The sequence below is a fragment of the Aethalodelphis obliquidens genome, unplaced genomic scaffold, assembly GCF_003676395.1.
Source record: "Aethalodelphis obliquidens isolate GAN/ISIS:26980383/991018 unplaced genomic scaffold, ASM367639v1 scaffold21, whole genome shotgun sequence".
NCBI classification, from domain to species: Eukaryota; Metazoa; Chordata; class Mammalia; order Artiodactyla; family Delphinidae; genus Aethalodelphis; species Aethalodelphis obliquidens.
In genome coordinates this window covers 6319738-6340277 of record NW_020837965.1, presented here as the reverse complement: position 1 = coordinate 6340277, position 20540 = coordinate 6319738, and the positions used below count along the sequence as shown (strand labels likewise).

The following is a 20540-nucleotide window of genomic DNA, read 5'->3' as shown; positions in this document are numbered from 1 at the left end:
CCCTGGACTCCCTTATTCATTAAATCTCAATGGAGAACTTTATTATAGAAAACTAACTTTGGATTTTGCCAAAGATGTAAAATTTCTCCTTAGGTTTTGGAAGGCTCCGGTTTTCATCTGAGTGTGACTAAATTCATGGTATTTGGAGAGGAGAAACAGCAATGTGCAGCACAGAAGAAGGATGAGTAAAACAGATTAGGTCAGTGAAGGCTTGCCTGAGTAGGTCTTATCAGTAGGATACTTTCAGTTGCAGCGAAAGGAAGATAGACTCAATCTGGCTTAAACAAAAGGAAAAGGATTTCCATTGACTCATGTCACCCAAAAGGCCAGCAAAGGTCTGTTGTCAGGAATCTGCTTTTGTCTCTTTTCCATTTTCTTTTGTGTTTCTCAGGCACATTTCTGCCAAGTGGGGGCAATGATAACCACCAGTATCCCCCATCTGTCTTTCTACCAGCTGTACAGTCCCAATGGTAAGGCGCCTCTCTCCTAAAAGTCATAACAGAAGTTCCCCGGAGACTCCTCCTTAACTCAGTCAGCTGTAGTTCTGGGAGCCAGTCACTGTGGCCAAGAGGATGTTGTTTTATGAATGGCCAGATCTGGGTCATGTACTTACCCCTGAGCCCCTTGGCAAGATGCCAGCAGACAAAGAGGAGGAGCAGGAAGGAACAGAGTAGAATTAAGAAGGACATATTATAGCGAACGGCATGTGGTGAGTGACTCGACTAGAAGTAGATGCAGTAGCCACATTATGACCAGTCTTTCATGTTAGCTAAGGATTTTGCACATCATTGTAAATCTCTAATTGAAGGGTGTACAGGGATATGACATTACTAGATTTATATTTTAGTAAGATCACTCTGGCAATATGAAGAGAATAGGTAGGTAGGTAGATAGATGGATAGATAGATAGATAAGGGTAGGGTTATACATATAGGGGTAGTGATATGGAAGTTATGATATTTTATTCCTCAGTTCCAAAATATAATCTTATGTACCTCCAAACCCCCTACCTTTATTTGGCAATCAGGCCTAGATATGAAATATGAAATAATAAGAGCATAAACAGAGGTAGAAACAATACAAATAGGTTAAGGGATCGGATGCGTGTGTATATGAACAAAGAATCAACAGGAATTACTAACTCATTTAAGAGGGAGAAAGAGGAAAGCGACATTTATTTAGACCGTGACTATGAAAACTGTGGTGACATTTAGAGGAAAAAATAATTTTGGTGTCAGGTAGATGATTACTTATACAAATTGCGTCCTCAAGACAATTAGAACATAAACTGAAATGGCAAAACTGTGGTTTAGAAGAGCAGTTGCAGTTTATAGAGGGTGATTTAGATCATGCGTATGGAGATTCAGTTCACAGAATGGATGAAAGAAAAACAAAGACTTACAAAGAGAAAAAAAGGTCAAGAATAAGACCTTGAAAAATACCAACATGTAGCAGTGGGGAGAAATAGGAAGAAGAGACCAAAAAGACATGAAAATATTGATCTGAGAAGTAGGTAAACCTCGAGTAAAAAAATGTAAAGAAAATGTTTTAAGAAAGAAAGGGTCATATAAAATACCTCACTAAAGTTAAAGATGAAGATTGAGGAAAAGGAAAGGACATTACATTTAGCAGTTAGGTCACCACTGATATTTGAGAGACCGTTTCAAGCCAAAGTACATGAGTTAAATAGGTGTTAAGAAAGTGGAAATGTCACGTACTATCTATTCTTTCAGGAAGTTTTCTGGTGAGCAGAAGTCTCTAGAGCGCTGTCATTGGACTTCTTTCAAGGGACCTAATCTACTCCCATAATTTCAACCATGACAATTTTCACATCCTTCAGTCTAGCCCAGAGTCTCTCCAAATCCAACCTATTACCTATCACCAAATTAATTTTCTTAGAATTCTTTTAGATCACATCACCTCTTTCTCAGGTATCCTCAGTGAATATTCCCATGAATAAATGTACAAAGCCAGGTGGTAAAGCCTGGATTCAAGTCATATAACCAGAGCAAATCTAACTTTGAAATGTTAATTTCTCACCAGTCCCCTGGGTGAACATTATGGTCTTCTACATGCTCCCAGTATTCCAGCCAAATTAAAATTCATGCCGTTTCCTGCTTATGTCCTGTGCTCTCCAGTCCAACTAGTCGAGAATATATCCAGTGCTCTCTTTTTAGAAACTTTCATCCATTTATTTTTTCATTCTTTCAAGACTTATTCAGAGATAAGTAAGACACAGTTGCTGACAAGGTGAGACATTGTATTAGTATTTTTGTTCTTCCTTCCCTACTGGATCTTGCTTTGTGGTCTGGCTTTACAATAAGTTCTGATATGGCATCTTCCATGTTATCTGTTTAACAAGGAAGGATATAGTATCCTCCCCAGAAATATCAATTTATTTCTCTTTCCTTTAATCACAAAAAAGGTGTTCCCTGTACTTCCTTACCTTTATTCATGTGTTTGTACTCATGTTTATGGCAATATACGTATATACGAATAAGTATATAACTATAATGGAACATATTGCTACTCCCTGACCCCTTCATTAGATTCGGTTTCTAAAATAATTCTTACTATTCCATTATCCCACTCCAGACGTGATTTTTGAGTCTAACTTCTCTTACAAGACTTACTTCAAAATAAGCTATGTCTCGCAGAAAGCTTTCCCTAATTTCCCTCCCAAGTCTTTTCTTCTTTCTCTAAACTCCCACTGTAATTTATCTGCATCTTTTTGGATACCAATCATGTTCTATTAATATAATTTTATATATTTGGTGCCTCTTTTCCTAAAATAGAACTTTGTTGGGGGTAAAGCCATTTCTTTCTTCTCTGAATAAGAGACGAGACTGAGTATCTGTTGAATAAGTGAGTCTCATTGATAAAACTTAGGACATAGTTTTTATCTCCATCTGTTCACCTCTGAAGTTCACAGTGACCAGCACCAGTGCTCTCCATAATGATATGTAGATGTCCATGACTATTTATATAGTCCTTTACCTTTCCATGGGTTACTTTCTCCTATAAACTATTTCACTCACCCTGAACAGTGATTCACATAGTATCTTATTTGAAACTTTTTTTCCACTTACCCACGTTTCAGGTCAAAATCCTCTTTGGCATTCTGATAAAAATCCCACCAAGTTTTTCTTCCTAGTAATGATGAGATAAATTTCTTTCCGTTCCAGAAGCCCATTTTGGCTTCATGTCCTTAGTTTAGAAAACTAACTTCATTTTGTCCTATATCAGCTATATAGCTATTTTTTCACTTCCCATATCCCCCTCTCTATTTAAATGTCCTGACCTTCAACTAAAAGAAGGAATGAAAACTCTATCTGCCAAGGCCTTCAGCTTCCTATCTTGGGCTTTGGAGTCACTATACATATATTCCATTTTTTTTTCTCACTATTTTATTCATGGCCAAGTGAATCAGAAATAATAAATACCAGCCAGTGGATTTGATAAGCCTTGTCAGGTCACATATCTCACATTTGCTACAGGGAAACAGTATACTTTCTAATTTGTCATGTCAGGCCTATATAGAAGAAAATCACCAATCACAAATACCCAACTCTTCTTCCTGAGGTCAAGTGCTGAATTCCTCAAACCTTCTATTGCCTATGAATGTCCCTTATTGCTCTGTAAAACAATGTCTTTTCCAATTTTTTTGACCATGAGCTTCCATAAGAAATGACCTGCTATTGCCTAAGAATGTCTCTTATTGCTCTATAAAATAATGTCTTTTCCAATTTTTTTGACCATGACCTTCCATAAGAAATGCACTTTTTGTCACTACCTGGTACACGTGTATAGTGGACACACACAGATACATTGTACATGTGTTTATGACTGAAACAAAAGTTCTGTGAAGCAATACTTTCCTTATGCCAGGATGTAATTTTTTTTTTTTAATACTCTTCCATGCTTCTGTGTCATTACAAAGAAACTTACCGAACACAGTAAATTGATATAATGATCCACTTAGGGGTCACATCTCACAATTTAAAAAATGTCAGGTGAGATTTGGAAGATTGCTTTTAAATTGAAAGAACTAGATTCTTCCTCCATTCCAGTGGTTCCCAAAAATTAATATGCATAAATATTTGGAGGGACTTTGTAAAAATATAGATTTTTGAGCCCATTTCCTCAAAGATTCTGATTTTGGAATTGCAAGATGAAGCCCTAAAATCAGCTGTTTAACCCACATACACCCCATCCAAGCGGCCTGGAGACCAGATCTCGGGAAGCTTTGCATCATTTTTTCCTGAGGTTGCAGGGGCTCAGAGGTCCTGCTTCTTCCCCTTCATCTTTTTGTTTCATTCACCTGCCCTCCATTCTTTCCACCAGGCTCGCATTTTCTCCACTGCAGCAGCATCTTTATTTCTTTTTATTTTTTAGGTACTTAATTCTTTCATGCTCTCTAAATGTCACATCCTTTGTCATAAACCAGAAACTAGAGACATGCTCTTCAGGCTTTTTTTCTTTCTTTTTACCTCCACCAGCGGATTAGTATCAAGTAGGACAAGTAAGATTATGGGTGGCTTCGGAAGACAGATGTAGCACCTGCCCCGTCTTTGTGTGCTACCTGTTAGTTGCAGGGGTGCGGGTGGGGCGGAGGGGAAATTGGAGAGTGCAGTTTGAACCACCGTCCTTCGTATTTGCCTTTGGAGCCCATCCACCTCCCTCACCCACCCCATTTCTGTCTCCCTACCTCTGTACATTTTCAGGAAACAAATGCAGGATCTTACCTGCTTGCCAGGCCCCTTCTTCCACAAGTTCATGTGAACGTTATGGTTAAGTTTTCCTACTTCTCATTTGTTGCTGCTAATGTGCTTCATGTCAGTATTTCACACTTTCTTAAATCGTCTAGATTCGTCTAGGCTCCATTGGTCCAAACACACTTTCAAACCCTTTCGTAGAAATTCTTAGCCGTGTTGGAAACCCACTTGATACTATCTGTACTTTACTGTGAGCCAGCTTATATTTTACTGTATCATTGTTTCCTGCTTGCTGAAATTAGATCTTAACCTTTCTCCTTGCAAAACTCATAAGGTCCCAGAGGCAAGTAGTATGTTGTTCGTTTTCCTTTGATCCATTAATGTTTAATACAATTTCATATTTAAACTAATATTTAATACCTGAGTGAAAGAATGAGTAAACAGATGAACGTCTACAACTCTGTTTTTTTTTTAAAGTTTACAGATGCATAGATACTCTTTTATAGACGTCCTTTATTAATTGGTATTTTCCTTAGCATACTTTTATTTTTATGTACCCATCTTATGATCTCTTTTAGGAAAAGTTTGAAATAGATGTTAGTTTAATAATGTAAGTAAAGAATAGCAAGGAAAGATTAGTAATATTAGTTTAGTTTGGTGCATATATTGTTGTTGATAACTGAAATTCATAGTTCAGGCTTTAATTCATAATTGTGTATTAGCTGCCGCCTCTAATGAAGACTATTCCAACACCCCACCAAAACATCTATCAAGCCATTTACCAAGACAGAAACTATCAGTAATACTAAAAACCAAGACTAACAGATAACCTAATACTGAAATCTAGAATTAAACTCCATAGACACATGGCAGGTAAAACTGAATTGAGGAAAATTGAATCAGGCTTTACTTCCTTAATTAAAGACCCTCTGAAGAGAGGTGGGGAGACACTTCTTCTTAACCGCCACCTTTTCTCATGACTCAGAGACCCAGTTTCTGCAGTAACCATGAACCAGCTAACTCTCACTCTCACTGATTTTTTAGGTAGCCGTATTTCTGTGTCCATTGAGAAGCAGTAACTTCGAGAAATTCATCAGGACATACGGGGTGGACGGGTACATGCATATTTTGACCTATATTCTCTATAGTAAAGCTGGAAACATACTGGAGCTAATTAAATTTGGCAAATAGGGAAATGTAATTTTCCACATACCCTGCTAGTTTAGAGGGTCTGAGAACCAAGCAGTGAGATTAAGAGCAATATCCACCTTGGCAAAACTACATGATGTTAATGAATGCCTGCAAAATATTGTGAATTAGATCCAAAGCAGTGAATATAAACTGCTTTTTTAACAGAAAGGTGCTCAACCTCAGCACCATAGATATTTTGGACTGTATAATTCTTTGTTTGGGGAGCCTGTGCTATGCATTACAGGCTGCTTAGCCACATTCCTGACCTTTACTCTAGCTGCCAGTAGCACCCACTCTCCCCAGTCTCAACAATCAAAAAGAGTGTTTCAGACATTGCCCAATGTCCCTTGGGAGCAAAATTGCCCCCAGTGGAGGACCACTGCAACAGTAGGTCTCGAAGGGGGCGTGGTTGAGTCTTGACGGCTGTTGCCCTATTTAAGGATTAGTAAAGGAGAAGAAATCCATATAGAATCTATTTTGAAAATACTGTAGTTCAAGGGAAAGAAAATATTACCCAAAAACTCAGAGAAAAAGCACAACTTTGAGAATGATGTGGTTCAATCTCCAGGAAAAAAAATAATTCTTAGATTATTCAGTGTACTCAGCAGAATGCAGGGCCTCCACATGAAGGGGGTTGGAAAATGGGATAAGCCGTGCAGAGAAAACAACAGCAACATGTAGAGAAAAGATAGAAGGAGATAGATAACATCTCCTTGTGTGGAAATTTTTGGCAGATTTTGTTTTAAACTGATGGTACATAGTGTTGGTAAGAGGTAGTGATGTAAGTGTTCTTAAACATTTCATACAGCCTCTCTAGAGTGAATTTTCATTCATATATATATATATTAAGACTTATAAATGAAAGTACTCTTTGACCTACTTCTAAGAAATTGCTTAGAAAAGTGAAAAAACCTGTGAAAAATTTATATACATGTATGTTCATCTCAGTGCTATGATAATAAACAAATGAAATCAACATAATTGGCCAAAGTAGAGAATGCTGAATAAATTCTGATATCTAAAATGTGCCTGAACACAGTAGGAACTCAGTAATATTTGTTGATTACATTCATGAATATATTTAGTGGAATACTACACATCTGTTTTGAATGATGTGTGTATATATATGCATATATCATATATATGATATATATAATATATATGTAGAGATGTATGTTTCCAAAGTGTATGTGTGTTTTACATTTAAGATGTATTCCTTAAAGATCAATTATTCACTAAAGATCAATTCGTTAAAGAATTCATTAAAGATCAATTCTATTACTGATGTAGGTGAACTGTGTGTTTTGACCAATCTGAATGTCACCTGAACCCTTAATAGCCACTGTGCTTTTCTCACTCCATGCCTTTGTTTATTTATTTATTTATTTATGCGGTACGCGGGCCTCTCACTGTTGTGGCCTCTCCCGTTGCGGAGCACAGGCTCCGGACGCTCAGGCTCAGTGGCCATGGCTCGCGGGCCCAGCCGCTCCACAACATGTGGGATCTTCCCGGACCGGGGCACGAACCCGTGTCCCCTGCATCAGCAGGCAGACTCTCAACCACTGCGCCACCAGGGAAGCCCCTTTGTTTATATTTTTATGTTTGCTTGGAATGTATTGTCCTCCAAGTCCTCCCACTAATTTTTGCCTTTTAAAAAGTAGACTTTATTTTTTAGAGCAGTTTTAGGTTCATAGCTGAAGTAAGTGAAAAGTACGTAGAGTTCCCCTATACCCCCTGCTTCCACACACCCACAGCCTCCCCCGTTATCAGCATCCCCCACCAGAGTGGTGCACTTGTTATATTTGATGAACCTGCATTGACACATCATAGTCACCCAAGATCCATAGTTTACATTAGGGGTCACTCTTGGTGCTTTACATTCTATGGGTTTTGAAAATTTTACAATGAAATGTATCTACCATTATAGTGTCATAAAGAGTATTTTCACTGCCCTAAAAAGTCTCTGTACTCTCCCAGTTCATCCTCTCTCTCCTGAACCCTTGGCAATCACGGATTATCTTAACTGTCGTCATAGTCTTGCCTTTTCCAGAATGTCATAGAGTTGGAATCATACAGTATGCAGTCTTTTGAGATTGGCTTCTTTCACTTTGTAATAGACATTTAAGGTTCCTCCATGTCTTTTCATGGCTTGATCATTTCTTTTTAGCACTGAATAATATTCCATTGTCTGGGTGTAGCACAGTTTATTTATCCATCCACCTACTGACAGGCATCTTGGTTACTTTCAAAATTTGGCAATTATGAATAAAGCTGCTATTAACATCCCTGTGCAGCTTTTTATGTGGACATAGGTTTGCAGTTTATTTGGGTTAATACTAAAGAGCACCATTGCTGGATTTTACCAACTTATTTAGACTTACTGTGTGCTGCTAATTTCTTGCTTAATTTTTCCTATTAGAATATTAACTCTTTGATGACAGCAGCCATTTTTTATGCAAGCTACAATACTTTAATGCATTTCTATAAAATATAAACTAACGATTATTGAATAAAAGAATTGGGGTTATATTTTCATATATGAAAATCATTTTCAAAAGGAAAACCATTTAGAAATATACCCATAGTATATCCCAACTACTTCATTTTTGTTGAGAAGTGGGTAAAATAGTGTATGTTTATATATGGTTCATAGAGTGATGGCTTGTTAGAGTGAAAAGTAACCTCATTAGCTTTCTAACTTAACTGATGAGGAATCTAGGACTCAGAGTGTTTTGATAATTCAGCCCATGTCGCATAGGTAGAATTATATGTCTCATTTATCACCCTTTGTAGTCTTTCCTCAAAACTGTACTATTGCTCTCTCATTTTTACTGAATGAAATAGGATACGTTTTGTTCCATGAAAATGGATTATTTTTCTAGAAAATGCAAATTGGTAATTTAAGAATGTATTATTGAAAATGTTCTATTTCATTAAAATAACACTGTGAACTATATATGTTACTGTGCCTCTTTTTGTATCTTTATTATCTAATTAATTAATTCATGAGACATTAACTAAAGTCCAGTTGTCATGACTCACATCCTTTCATTTTCTAGTGAACTTAATTTTGCAGAAATAAAGAGTGGTTAAATGATTACCTTGAAAGAAGGGTTTTATATTAATACTATTTTGTGTTGTTTCCTTGAGTTGAATATTAACAAAAGAGACTAATATTAGTAGTGGTCATTACTAATTGCTCCTTTGATATTTGAGCTTTGATTTCTCATTTTTTTTTGTGTCAGTGAGATCTCTGAGAAGGACAGTATCTTCCTTCTGAAACAACTGAAACAATTGGTGGTTAAAAAAAATACTGCAGATAAAACAAAGTGGACTGCATTTCTCTCGACAGTGTAACACCCCCGGTTTACTAGCTCTTGTCCTTACTTGCTTTTGCAGGCCTCACCCTCACAGTAAAGTCTTTTCTCCTGTTGCTGCAAGTATTTTGAGGAGTCTAAGTGTTTGTCTAATTGGTAACACATGCTCTATTGATTTCCCAGAGTTACCGTAACAAAGTACCACAAACTGGGTAGCTCAAAATGACAGAAATCTGTTCTCTCATAGACCTGGAGGCTAGAAGTCAGAAATCAAGGTATTTTCCGGGCCATGCTCCCTCTGAACACTCTAGGGAATAATCCTTTCTTGCCTCTTCCAGCTTCTGGTGGCGACTGGAAATCTTTGGCATTACTTGACTTATAGCTTATAGCAGCACTCGTCAATTTCCACCTCTGTCATCTCATAGCCTTCTTCCCTGTGTGTCTGTGTTTCTGCATCCAAATCTCCTTCTCCTTTCTCTTATAAAGACATCAGTCATTGGATTTAGGACCCGGGATGATTTCTTCTTGAGATCCTTAATTAACCTGATGTCCAAATAAGGTCACATTCTGGGGTTTCAAGTGGACATGCATTTGGGCAGATCACCATTCAACTTACTACTCTTGGTATGAGCCAAGCACTCCACCCACTTGGCTGGGATTGTGTTTATTTCTGCCATATGCTACTGCTCCTACCAGGCTTTGCTGCCTCTGTCGGATACCAGCGCCCCTTTGGCTGCACGTTGCTGTGCCTTTCATGTATCCCCATCACTGGTAAACCTCATTGCCTAAGCTCGGGTGTGCGCCACACTGCTGAGGCCTCCCAACTATCCCTGCTGATTGCCGTGGTGCCTGCCGACCTCCATTACTGATGGGCCTCACTGCCGTGTGCTGGCCAGTGGCGCCGCTGCTGATGCCTGGGAAACTTGGGGAACCTAACAGCATTCTTACACAGTTAACGTAGGTTCGAAAGCAATAAATCCTAATTATACACCCCGTGTTGTATTAAGAATGACTGTTTCCATTAATGCTAAAGCTTTATTACTGTACCAAGTTTGACTCCCTCTTTTCTTAGGATGAGGTCTTTCCAGGAGACTCTTCCATCTTTCATGTGAAGTGGTTCCTGGCAGGCCCTTCTCTACTTACTGCTCATATATCTCTGGGCCGACTTGAATCCCAGCAGTTTGCAGGTTAAGTTCAAGGTAGGGCCATCTCCCTATTTCTTTGTATCTTCCCCATCCCACACATGCAGTACTAAATTGAATTATATTGCTAAGTTGTTCTGACATGGCTATTTTAATTATTTACAAGAGAGCTCTCTTTCACTGTTGAGATAAATACTCTTAAGTAGGGAAAAATATCCTTTTTGAACCTTTTAACAGTCATTCACATTAAACCCAGAAAGCACTCTTCAACAGCTATCAATGTTTTAAAACTTGATTTTAATCTATTTTAATTCAACAAGTATTGATATTTATTCTGTGCACACTTTATACCAGGTAGTGTATCAGACTCTAGGAAAAAGGTGCAAGGATGGGCTCATAACCCAAAGCTAGAGAAACAGTGAAGTAATGACAGCACCTCAGTAGTTTGTGACTGAAGCTTAAGGTACTAGGAAAATCGACACTTGATAGAACTGTAAAGGTATACGGAGGCCAAGTGGAAAAGGCACTTGGACCCCATGCTAAGAATAAAAAACATTAGCTTTTGCAAAACAAGGAGCCATGGTATTTTTATGTTTAGAGCAATAGTATAAAGGTTCAGTTAGAAGCATGGATGTGAGTGTACAGTTGCAATAGAGAATGATGAGGATTTAATCTAAAATGAGTGTAGAGTTATAGAGAAGGGGGCAAATGCTGGAGATACACAGATGGTAGACAGTTCAGAGTCTATTGCTAATTGGTTATGGATGCTGGGAGAGAGAGAGATGTCCAGAATGAGTCTCAGGTTTCTGCCTTGCTGTCTGGGTGGGCAAGGTACCTTCAACTGAGATAGAGACTACAGGGAAATAGAATGAAACTTAGAAATTTGTGTTTACCAATTTAATTTAATTCTCATAATAACAGCCCTTCACAGTAGCTAGGAATCAATTCTCAAAGAATGTAAGTAAGTTAATATAAATAAGTTTAAGTAGGCAGTGACAAAACTGGGTGTTTTCTCCTGGTATTTCACACATGCTCTTAGAGTTTAGGAGGACAGTGGTGGGTAACAAATTCAGACTTAGATGCTGGCTTTGAGGCGCCCTTAAGTATCAGGTCGGCTAATAGACTATTGGAATTTGGAACTTAAGCTCAGAAAAAGGGATAGGTCTTTTGCGAGGGCCAGTTTGGGAGCTGTTTACGTATGGGCACTTGTCAAAGCCACATTTCATATTTGTGATTGTCCAGAGGCCAAGTCAAGAGTGAGAAAAGAGGAAGGCTCTAGATGGAACCCTGGAGGGCATCAACATTTAAAGGAATGGTAAAAGAAGCAGGAGATCCAGGAAAGCATACAGAGAAGTGAGGATTCAGGAGATAAAGGGAGAGAATGTTGTGGAAAAAAAATTTTGAGGAAATTGTCCATAGTGTTCAGTGCAACATATAGGTCAAGTTAGGTAAGTCATCTAAAATGTCCGTTGGACTCAACATCAGCAGAGAATTGGTAGTGGCTTTACAAAGAGGTGAGAGCCCCGTTATAGTAACTTGAGGAATTAGTAGATGAGATAGTAAAAAAAATAATATGAATATACTGTCCTTCCATATGTCATTGTAGTAGTCTTTACCCTTTACTAATAGGTCCTGAAATTTGTTTTTTTAGCAATAATCATGGTGGATTAAAAAGAAGTTTATCCTCCATCTCTAGTTTGATCCCACCTATCATGAATGACATACTTTGTAATCTAGAGAAGAAGGATGAGGGTATCTCCTATACACCTGAATTAGACTTATTTGCACTATGATCTCACCAGTTGAACTGACTAATCACAGATCTATCACTTTTGAAATGAAAATGTGTTACTGTAAATACTCTTTCGGAGTAGAACAACAAAGATGGTTCCATATTCCAAAGGGCAGTGGTTAGAAGCAATGCTTTTGTTATTGAGGTTTTTATAAATTTCATGCAGTGAATGCTTTTGTTGGTCTCGGTCCATGGAAAAGTCAATTTCTATAAGAAAGAATTTGATTATGTGTTATTTGCCTTTGTAGTCAGAGAGATTGAGTTAAACTTTGTTGTTTATTCCTTGGTTCTGGCAGCATGTGATAATTACTGTCAGCTCTTCTTACCAGCTCCAGTCTAAGAACACAACTCTCCATCAGAACAAGCCATGGCTCCAAGTAAGGTTATGATTCTACGCAAAGGAGCGGGAAGTTCGCATTTTACCTTCTTAACTCCTCTTTTTCACCCCACAAGGTAAAGACCAGTTATTATTGAAAGATGGTAATCAGCTGTTTCTAAGACATACAAAGAGTATTATTTCCAGTAATATGTTAATTTTAGACCAATTGTATTAGAATAAAAAGATTTGGGTGGTCCACAGATTTTCATTATAAGCGATCTAACAAATGTCAACCATAAATATATTTAAGAAGGGCACAGAATCCGTCATTGTCTTTCAGTTATAACGGAGACAGTGAGTTTACCTCAGGCACACATTTGCTGGGGAGAGTTCCAGTTCTCCAGGAAACTTGTATTTTACTCTTCTCCCACAGTCTTCATTTGAATCATATGTAACTACCCTTCTTTCTCTCAGTGAATGCACTGGTGTTTTTTGCTTCAGCAGTTCTCTTGGTAACTTATCCCATACGTTTGGTAGCCTTTGCATAAAACTGTTTTGTCTGAACTCAGCTTCTGAACCATATCTTGTATCTATCTGCCAGAATGAGTACTATGTGACTTAATTTTGTACACTTAACTTCATAATCAGAAACGTTTTGGTTATTTGAAGGTAAGATAAGTTTAACTCTCATTTGCAGAAGTAGATAAACAAGTATGATTTTAATATAGGTTAGTTCTTTGGTTCAATACCACCTTTTAACATAGCACACTCCATTGACAAATGGTCAACTTGTGATTGCTGGACATTGTACATAGATTCTAACCAACCGTCCATGCAATACAGAGTTGGGGGCCTGCATTCCATGTTTTTTTCTTCTCATGTCACCTTTCAGAGCTTCCTATAATGGAATGAAAAGAAGAGAAAAGGACTGTATTTTTTTTTTTTAATCTCTAGGTGGTTTTGTAATGGGTTATTGACTTTAGAAGAAACTGAATAAAGGGACTCCTAGAGTTGAAATACTGGGCCTTGGTTGAATTCAGAGATAGATTTTCAAATACCAGGAGCTATCATTTCAGTCACCTATGTTCAGACTACTTAGCCTCATAAAGCTAATAAAAGTATTAATATTTGGCATTTCCTTACATGCAGCCATTCATTCAGTAAATATTTATTGAGTTCCTACTATGTGCTAAGCACTGTCCCTACCCTTTTGGGGCTCACTGTCTTATTGTGGAAGGGGAAGAGACATCATAAACAAGAATTATATCAGGTGGTATGAAAAGTGTTATAGAGAAAAATAAAGTAGGGTAAGGAGGTAGAAAGATATGGAAGAGATATTAGTTTTAGATTGGATGGTCAGGTCTTGATCTTGAGGAGACAGCAGTGAGCAGTGGCTTAAAGTGAGATCTTAGTTCCCTGCCCCGAAACTGGAGCTGCACAGCCTGGGTGAAAACCAGAAATCCTAGCTGCTGGTCCACCGGGGCCTAGAGGCTGGAGGCAAAGTTTCCCTGGCTCTTGCTCCCACTGAAAAATGAATTTCTCAAGGAGGCTAAAATTGTAAAAACAGGTACAAAGTTTATTATTAGAAAAACAGCACAACAAGTGGGAGAGCACACAGAGAAACAGTTTGTTTAGTTAAGACAGAAGCAAGGCAGAGATGCACACCTGGAGAGAAAGGGTGTGGGCGTCCCCCCTAATGAGGAGAAGTGCCCCAGAGAGGTGATTCACATCACTTATATAGGGCAGTTCTTCCGGATCTTCGTTTACCTTTGGCCAATTATTTCATTTCTTTTCCCACACCTGACCTGTTCTAGGACTCTCTCCAGCACACGTACGCATCTTTGGACAAAATGGATTCCAGCGCAGAGGCCTATGGGAAGGTTGACACCACCTATTTTGGGGTGGTGCCTCCTCGGTTTTTTTTCTTTTTTTTTGCGGTACGTGGGCCTCTCACTGTTGTGGCCTCTCCCGTTGCGGAGCACAGGCTCCGGACGCACAGGCTCATTGGCCATGGCTCATGGGCCCAGCCGCTCCACGGCATGTGGGATCTTCCCGGGCCAGGTCACGAACCCGTGTACCCTGCATCGGCAGGCGGACTCTCAACCACTGCGCCACCAGGGAAGCCCCCTCCTCCGTTTTTGACAAGGAGCCTTTCTGCGCATGTGTAGTCGGGGAGGTCTCCTTGACCTCAAGAATGAGAAATGTGTGGTTTCCTTATCTTTTATCCAAGCAGGACTCACCTCCTCCTCGCTCCTGCCATTATCTTTATCGTGGAGTGTCTGTCCACAGGGGACAGATTCCAGCTGCTCAGCCTGGGGCCCATCCATCTCCTCCCTCAGTCTGGCCTCCCTGATAAGAAGATGACAGAGGAGCAAACATCTGAGGAGAAGAGAGACATGAAGCCCTGTGGGCACCTGGGAGGAAAGCACTCCAGGCCCTTTGTGTCCCTAAATAAAGCTTTGTGCACAATCTGAGGGACACCAGAAAAAATTAAACACTGAACTGCTTCTATGGGATAATTAGAAAAATATACCAATGGGTATACATAAGCCCCAGATTATAAAATTCTATAGAAATTATTGTCTCTATACACAGATGAGGTAGATTTACATGGCTGGAAGTATTCAGAGAATACTTCATGGAAGAAAGAACACTTGAAGGAATGTATGATTTGGCTCTTCATTGTTGTTTATTTACTGAATATTGTTGACACATGAGAAGGAAGAAAGGCATTTCAGAAAGGATATGATCAGAAGTCCAGAGGAGAGTATATTAGTCCCTGTGGATGCTGTAACAAATTACTATAAAGCTGTTGGCTTAAAGTAACAGAAATTTATTCTTTCTTAGTTTTGGAGGCCAGAAATCTGAAATCAGTTTTACTGATTCAAAATCAAGATGTCAGCAGGGCCTCATTCCCTCTGGGAGCTCTGATAGAGAATCTGTTCCTTGCTTCTTCCAGCTTCTGATGGCTGCTGGCATGTTTTGATTTGTGGCTGCATCCCTCTAATTTCTATCTATATTGTTACATTGTCTCCTCTTCTTCTGTGCGTCTCATCTCCTTTCTTTTATAAGGACATTGGTGATGATATTTAGGGCCCACCTGGATAATCCAGGATAATTTCCTCACTCAAGATGTTTCACTCAGTTACGTCTGGGTAATCCAGTATAATCTCCTCATTGCAAAATGCTTGACTTAATCACATCTGCAAAAAATGTTTCCATATAAGGTAACATTCACAAGTTCCAGGGAATAGGTCTTGATATCTTTCAGCAGCCGGCCACCATTCAGCCCACAATAAGGAAGATAAGAATATTACACAGTACAGAGACTGACCTGATAAAAATATGTCTACTCAGAATATTTTCTTCAGTTGTTTAGCATATATTTATTGATTGTCTTCATGCATTTAGAAAATATTTTCTGAATGTCTGCAGTGGACACTGTGTAGGACACAGTGGGGGGCACAAAAGCAACCACAGCCCTTGACCTTATAGAGTTTATAAATGAGGTGAAGGTGAGGGGAAGGTAGGGATAGAAAACAGAGAGCCTATAATGTAAGGATTGGATACTGTCGAGTCATGTATTCCTTGTCCAGATCCTCAACCTCCACGAGATTATTGTGACCTAAGAGTGAAGAACCTGAAGCCCAGAGAGGTTAACTAAGTCGTCTAAATCCACTTACCTCAGCAAAGAAGTAGCAAAAGGAGGAATTGCAGTGTGCTCCACTTATGTCCATCTCTCTACGTGACCTTGATCCATGAACAGGTACTGAGACGTGGTGAACTCCTAAACTGAGGAATTATGTGCTTGGTAGATTAGCAGACTCTGTGCAGGGTTGGTATAGCAGATGTATCAGAGAAGGGAAATACTGGAGCAAAAGTCCACTAGAGGGCTGTAATCGAAGATTCGATACGGTACATATATGCTGGATGCATTCATTCAACAAATATTTATTTAACCTACTTTCTGTCAAGCTCTGGGGTGAAAGCTTGGGACAGGATGGTGAACAAATTGGAGATACTATCTCTACTGTGGTAAACTGAGTTTACCATCAGTTAGAGGCATGGTATTATTAATCCAAGGATTACACAGACAGGTGTAACAAATGCTCGCAGGCCCTGTGGCAGCGGACAGCATGGCGCCTCTGAGGAAGGAGAGGGCCTAGACCAGGAGTGTTAGGTGGCATGTTAGTTTCCTATTAATGCTATCCTAAATTACCACAAACTTAGTTGCTTAAACAATACAAATTTCTTTCTGTAAATTTCAGTTCTGGAGGTTAGAAGCCCAAAGTGAGCTAAAATCAAGGTATGGACAGGGCTGCATTCTTTGTTTGTTTATTTTTTTTTATACATCTTTATTGGAGTATAATTGCTTCACAATGCTGTGTTAATTTCTGTTGTACAACAAAATGAATCAGCCATATGTATACATATGTCCCCATATCCCCTCCCTCTTGAGCCTCCCTCCCATCCTCCCTATCCCACCCCTCTAGGTCATAGCAAAGTACCAAGCTGATCCCTCTGCGCTATGCCGCTGCTTCCCACTAGCTATCTATTTTACATTTGGTAGTGTATATATGTCCGTGCCACTCTCACGTTGCCCCAGCTTCCCCTCCCCACCACCCCCATGTCCTCAAGTCCATTCTTTATGTCGGCGTCTTTATTCCTGCCCTTTCACTAGGTTCATCAGTAGCATTTTTGTCAGATTCCATATATATGTGTTAGCATACGGTACTTTTTTTTCTCTTTCTGACTTACTTCACTCTGTATGACAGACTCTAGGTCCATCCACCTCACTACAAATAACTCAATTTCATTTCTTTTTATGGCTGAGTAATATTCCATTGTATATATGTGCCACATCTTCTTTATCCATTCATCTGTTGATGGACACTTAGGTTGCTTCCATGTCCTGGCTATTGTAAATAGAGCTGCAGTGAACATCGTGGTACATGACTCTTCTTGAATTATGGTTTTCTCAGGGTATATGCCCAGTAGTGGGATTGCTGGTTCGTATGGTAGTTCTATTTTTAGTTTTTTAAGGAACCTCCATGCTGTTCTCCATAGTGGTTGTGTCAATTTACATTCCCACCAACAGTGCACACGGAATATTCTCCAGGATAGATTACATCTTGGGTCACAAAATCAAGCCTCGGAAAGCTTAAGAAAATTGAAATCATTATCAAGCATCTTTTCTGACCACTATGCTATGAGATTGGAAATCAATTCAGAAAAAATACTGTAAAAACCACAAATACATGGAGGCCAAACAGTGTACTACTAAATAACCAAGAGATCACTGAAGAAATCAAAGAAGAAATTTTAAAAATACATAGAAACAAATGACAACAAAAACACAATGACCCAAAACCTATGGGATACAGCAAAAGCAATTCTAAGAGGGAAGTTTATAGCCATTCAATCTCACCTCAAGAAACAAGGGCTGCATTCTTTTCTGGAGGCTCTAGGGGAGAATCTGTTTTCCTGCTTTTTCAGTTTCTAGAGTCTGCCCACGTTCCTTGGCTTGTGGCCCTACAGGTAGACTGAATCTTCGTCATATCACATCACTCTGACAACCTTGCTGTTGTCCTCTTACCTCCTTCTCTCACTCTTCTGCTTCCCTCTTCTACTTTTAAGGACCTTCTGATAACATTGGGTCATGAGTCACCCAGGCTAATGTTCTTATTTTAACATCAGCTAATTAACAATATTAATTCCATCTGCAACCTTAATTCCGTCTTGCCATGTAACCACACATAGTCCTAGGTTCCTGGGATTAGGATGTGAGCATCTTTGGGAGACCATTATTCTGCTTACCACAGGTAGGATAGACCATGTCAATCATTTTTGTTTTATTCTAACAGCACTGATAGTCCATTGTTAGATTTTAATCAGGCTGGGGTTATATGGTCAGATTTGTGTTTTGAAAGGATAATCCCGACTAAATGTGGAGAAGAGCTGGGAGCAAAAATGGAAGTGGGGAGGCCACTTGAGAGACTATTCTAGTACCAGAGAAAATATATTATCAGCTTGGCATAGTGGTCACGGAAACGTTGAGATGCAGCTAAATTTGAGAGAGAGCTTAATTCAGAAGGACCCTGTGATAGATTAGAATGAGAGGTACATTTTTGGCATGCAGACCCAAAGGACTATGTGTACTACTACTCACTGGCAGAGAGAACACTAGAAGAAGAACAGGTTTGGGGGGAGGAATAATGTTGTATTTCTGCAAATATTAAAGAGGACATTTGTGGTACTTCCTGTCATGGACATACATACCCAGAGACGACTCCTTGACCCAAGGGGCTCTATAGGTAGCCCTTGACCTTTATAAATTCACCATGGTCTAGGGACTGATCCTTTGACTTATGGATTCAGATTTTTTTCACACCAAGAATGGTTACCTCTCATAAGGAGCAGATTTATTTTAACTAGGAATATATAATCATCCATTTAAATATTTATTGAGGACCTAACCTGAACCAGACAGTGAGCTTGACAAAGGAGTACAGTGGTGAATGAGGTAGATGTGATCCCCAGCTTCTTAAAACCTATAGTTCAGCCAGTTGATGGGAGCACATAGTGGGATGTTCTGCTTGTCCTGGGTGTGGGAGCAGGTGTGTAAGAGGCAGAGGCTTACTGATTGTTAAGCTTGGAAGTTTCACTGGAGGAACTGGAAGAGGTTCAGTTTGTCACCAGCATTCATGAGAGGGAGAGGGAGAAAGAGTGGTGACAGAAGAGGCTGGAGAAGCAGGCAGGAGCTAGCAGCAGAGCTAGGAGAACTTCTGAGCCGTGCAAGGAGTATTAGCTTGAACATACATCCCCTGTGATGTCTTTTATGCTTTAAGCAAGGAGGGATGTGAGTAGATTTGTATCTTAATATTGCTATGAGACTGCAATGAAACTTTCACAGTGAAAAATATACTATTAATAAAGCAGACCTCTCATGCCAATATTATTATCCCTCTGGAGGAAAGTCATAAAGGAAACCATTTGCTTCCTTCCTGTCTTTCTTTTTTAGATTAGCAAACTTTAAAATATTTTAAAATATATAATAACATATGAGATGAGAATGAGAGCAATAGAACTTTCATTCACTTTTAGGACATATTTATAACCCCAGTTTATAAATATAAGAATGAAAAATAACTCAGTGTTGTTTTATAAGGTTGAATGTGTGTTTGCCGCATGACTGAGAAATTCCACTCCTGGGTATACACCCAAGAGAAACTCTTGTGCACCTAAACCAGGAGATTACGCACATAAATATTCGCTGTTTGTAATGGCAAAACAAATTGAAAAAAACCCGACATATCCACCCATAGAAGAATTTAAAAACTGGTATAGCCATACAACAGGATACTTTAAAAAGTTTAAATGAATGCATTATACATATCAACTCACCAACATAGTAGTTTCAGAAGTATGAAGTTGAGTGAAAATAGCAGGTCACAGAAAACACATTCAGTATAATTATATTTATAAATGTTAAAAGGAAAAGGAAGCAATGTTATTTAGGGTTATGTACATATGTAGAAAACTTTAAAGAACAATCCCGAATAATAGTGGTCATTGTATCTATTCTTGCTATTTTTCTGACATTTCTGTGTAATTATTATGTAGTGTTCCTGCTGTTGTGTTTCAAATGTATAACTTATACATTTTAGAAGAAGCCAACTTTAATTCAGAAGCTTGGTAAAGAGTCAATACTGGCGAGCCGAATAACATGTTGGCGAAGAATATGGATTTTGGAGTCAGACAAACCTTGGTTCAAATTTTGCCTCTCTCTTTTACTAATCGTGAAATTTTTCTAGGTGCTTAGGATATGTCACTGAGCAAAACAGGCAAAAATTCCTGTCCTTATGCAGGTTACATTCTAGCTGTTAGAAATAAATTTTTATGATAATTCTCCTTAAAATGGTGAGCTCCCTGCAATATAGGCTCTGTATTTTATTCCTCTTTGTATAACTGGCACCTAAATTTGGCACATAGTAGGTATGTTTATGGAATTGAATTGCCTGAGTAAATGAACATTGTACTTTGTACTTCTATGGAACAAGAGGA

General features: G+C 38.9%; 1 protein-coding gene across 5 annotated transcripts in view; it reads left to right on the top strand.

The window, feature by feature from the left end:
* The window catches only part of CEP128 (centrosomal protein 128), a 438638-nt gene that overhangs the window by 284085 nt on the left and 134013 nt on the right, over window positions 1-20540 (top strand). The gene's annotated exons all lie outside the window — the stretch shown is intronic.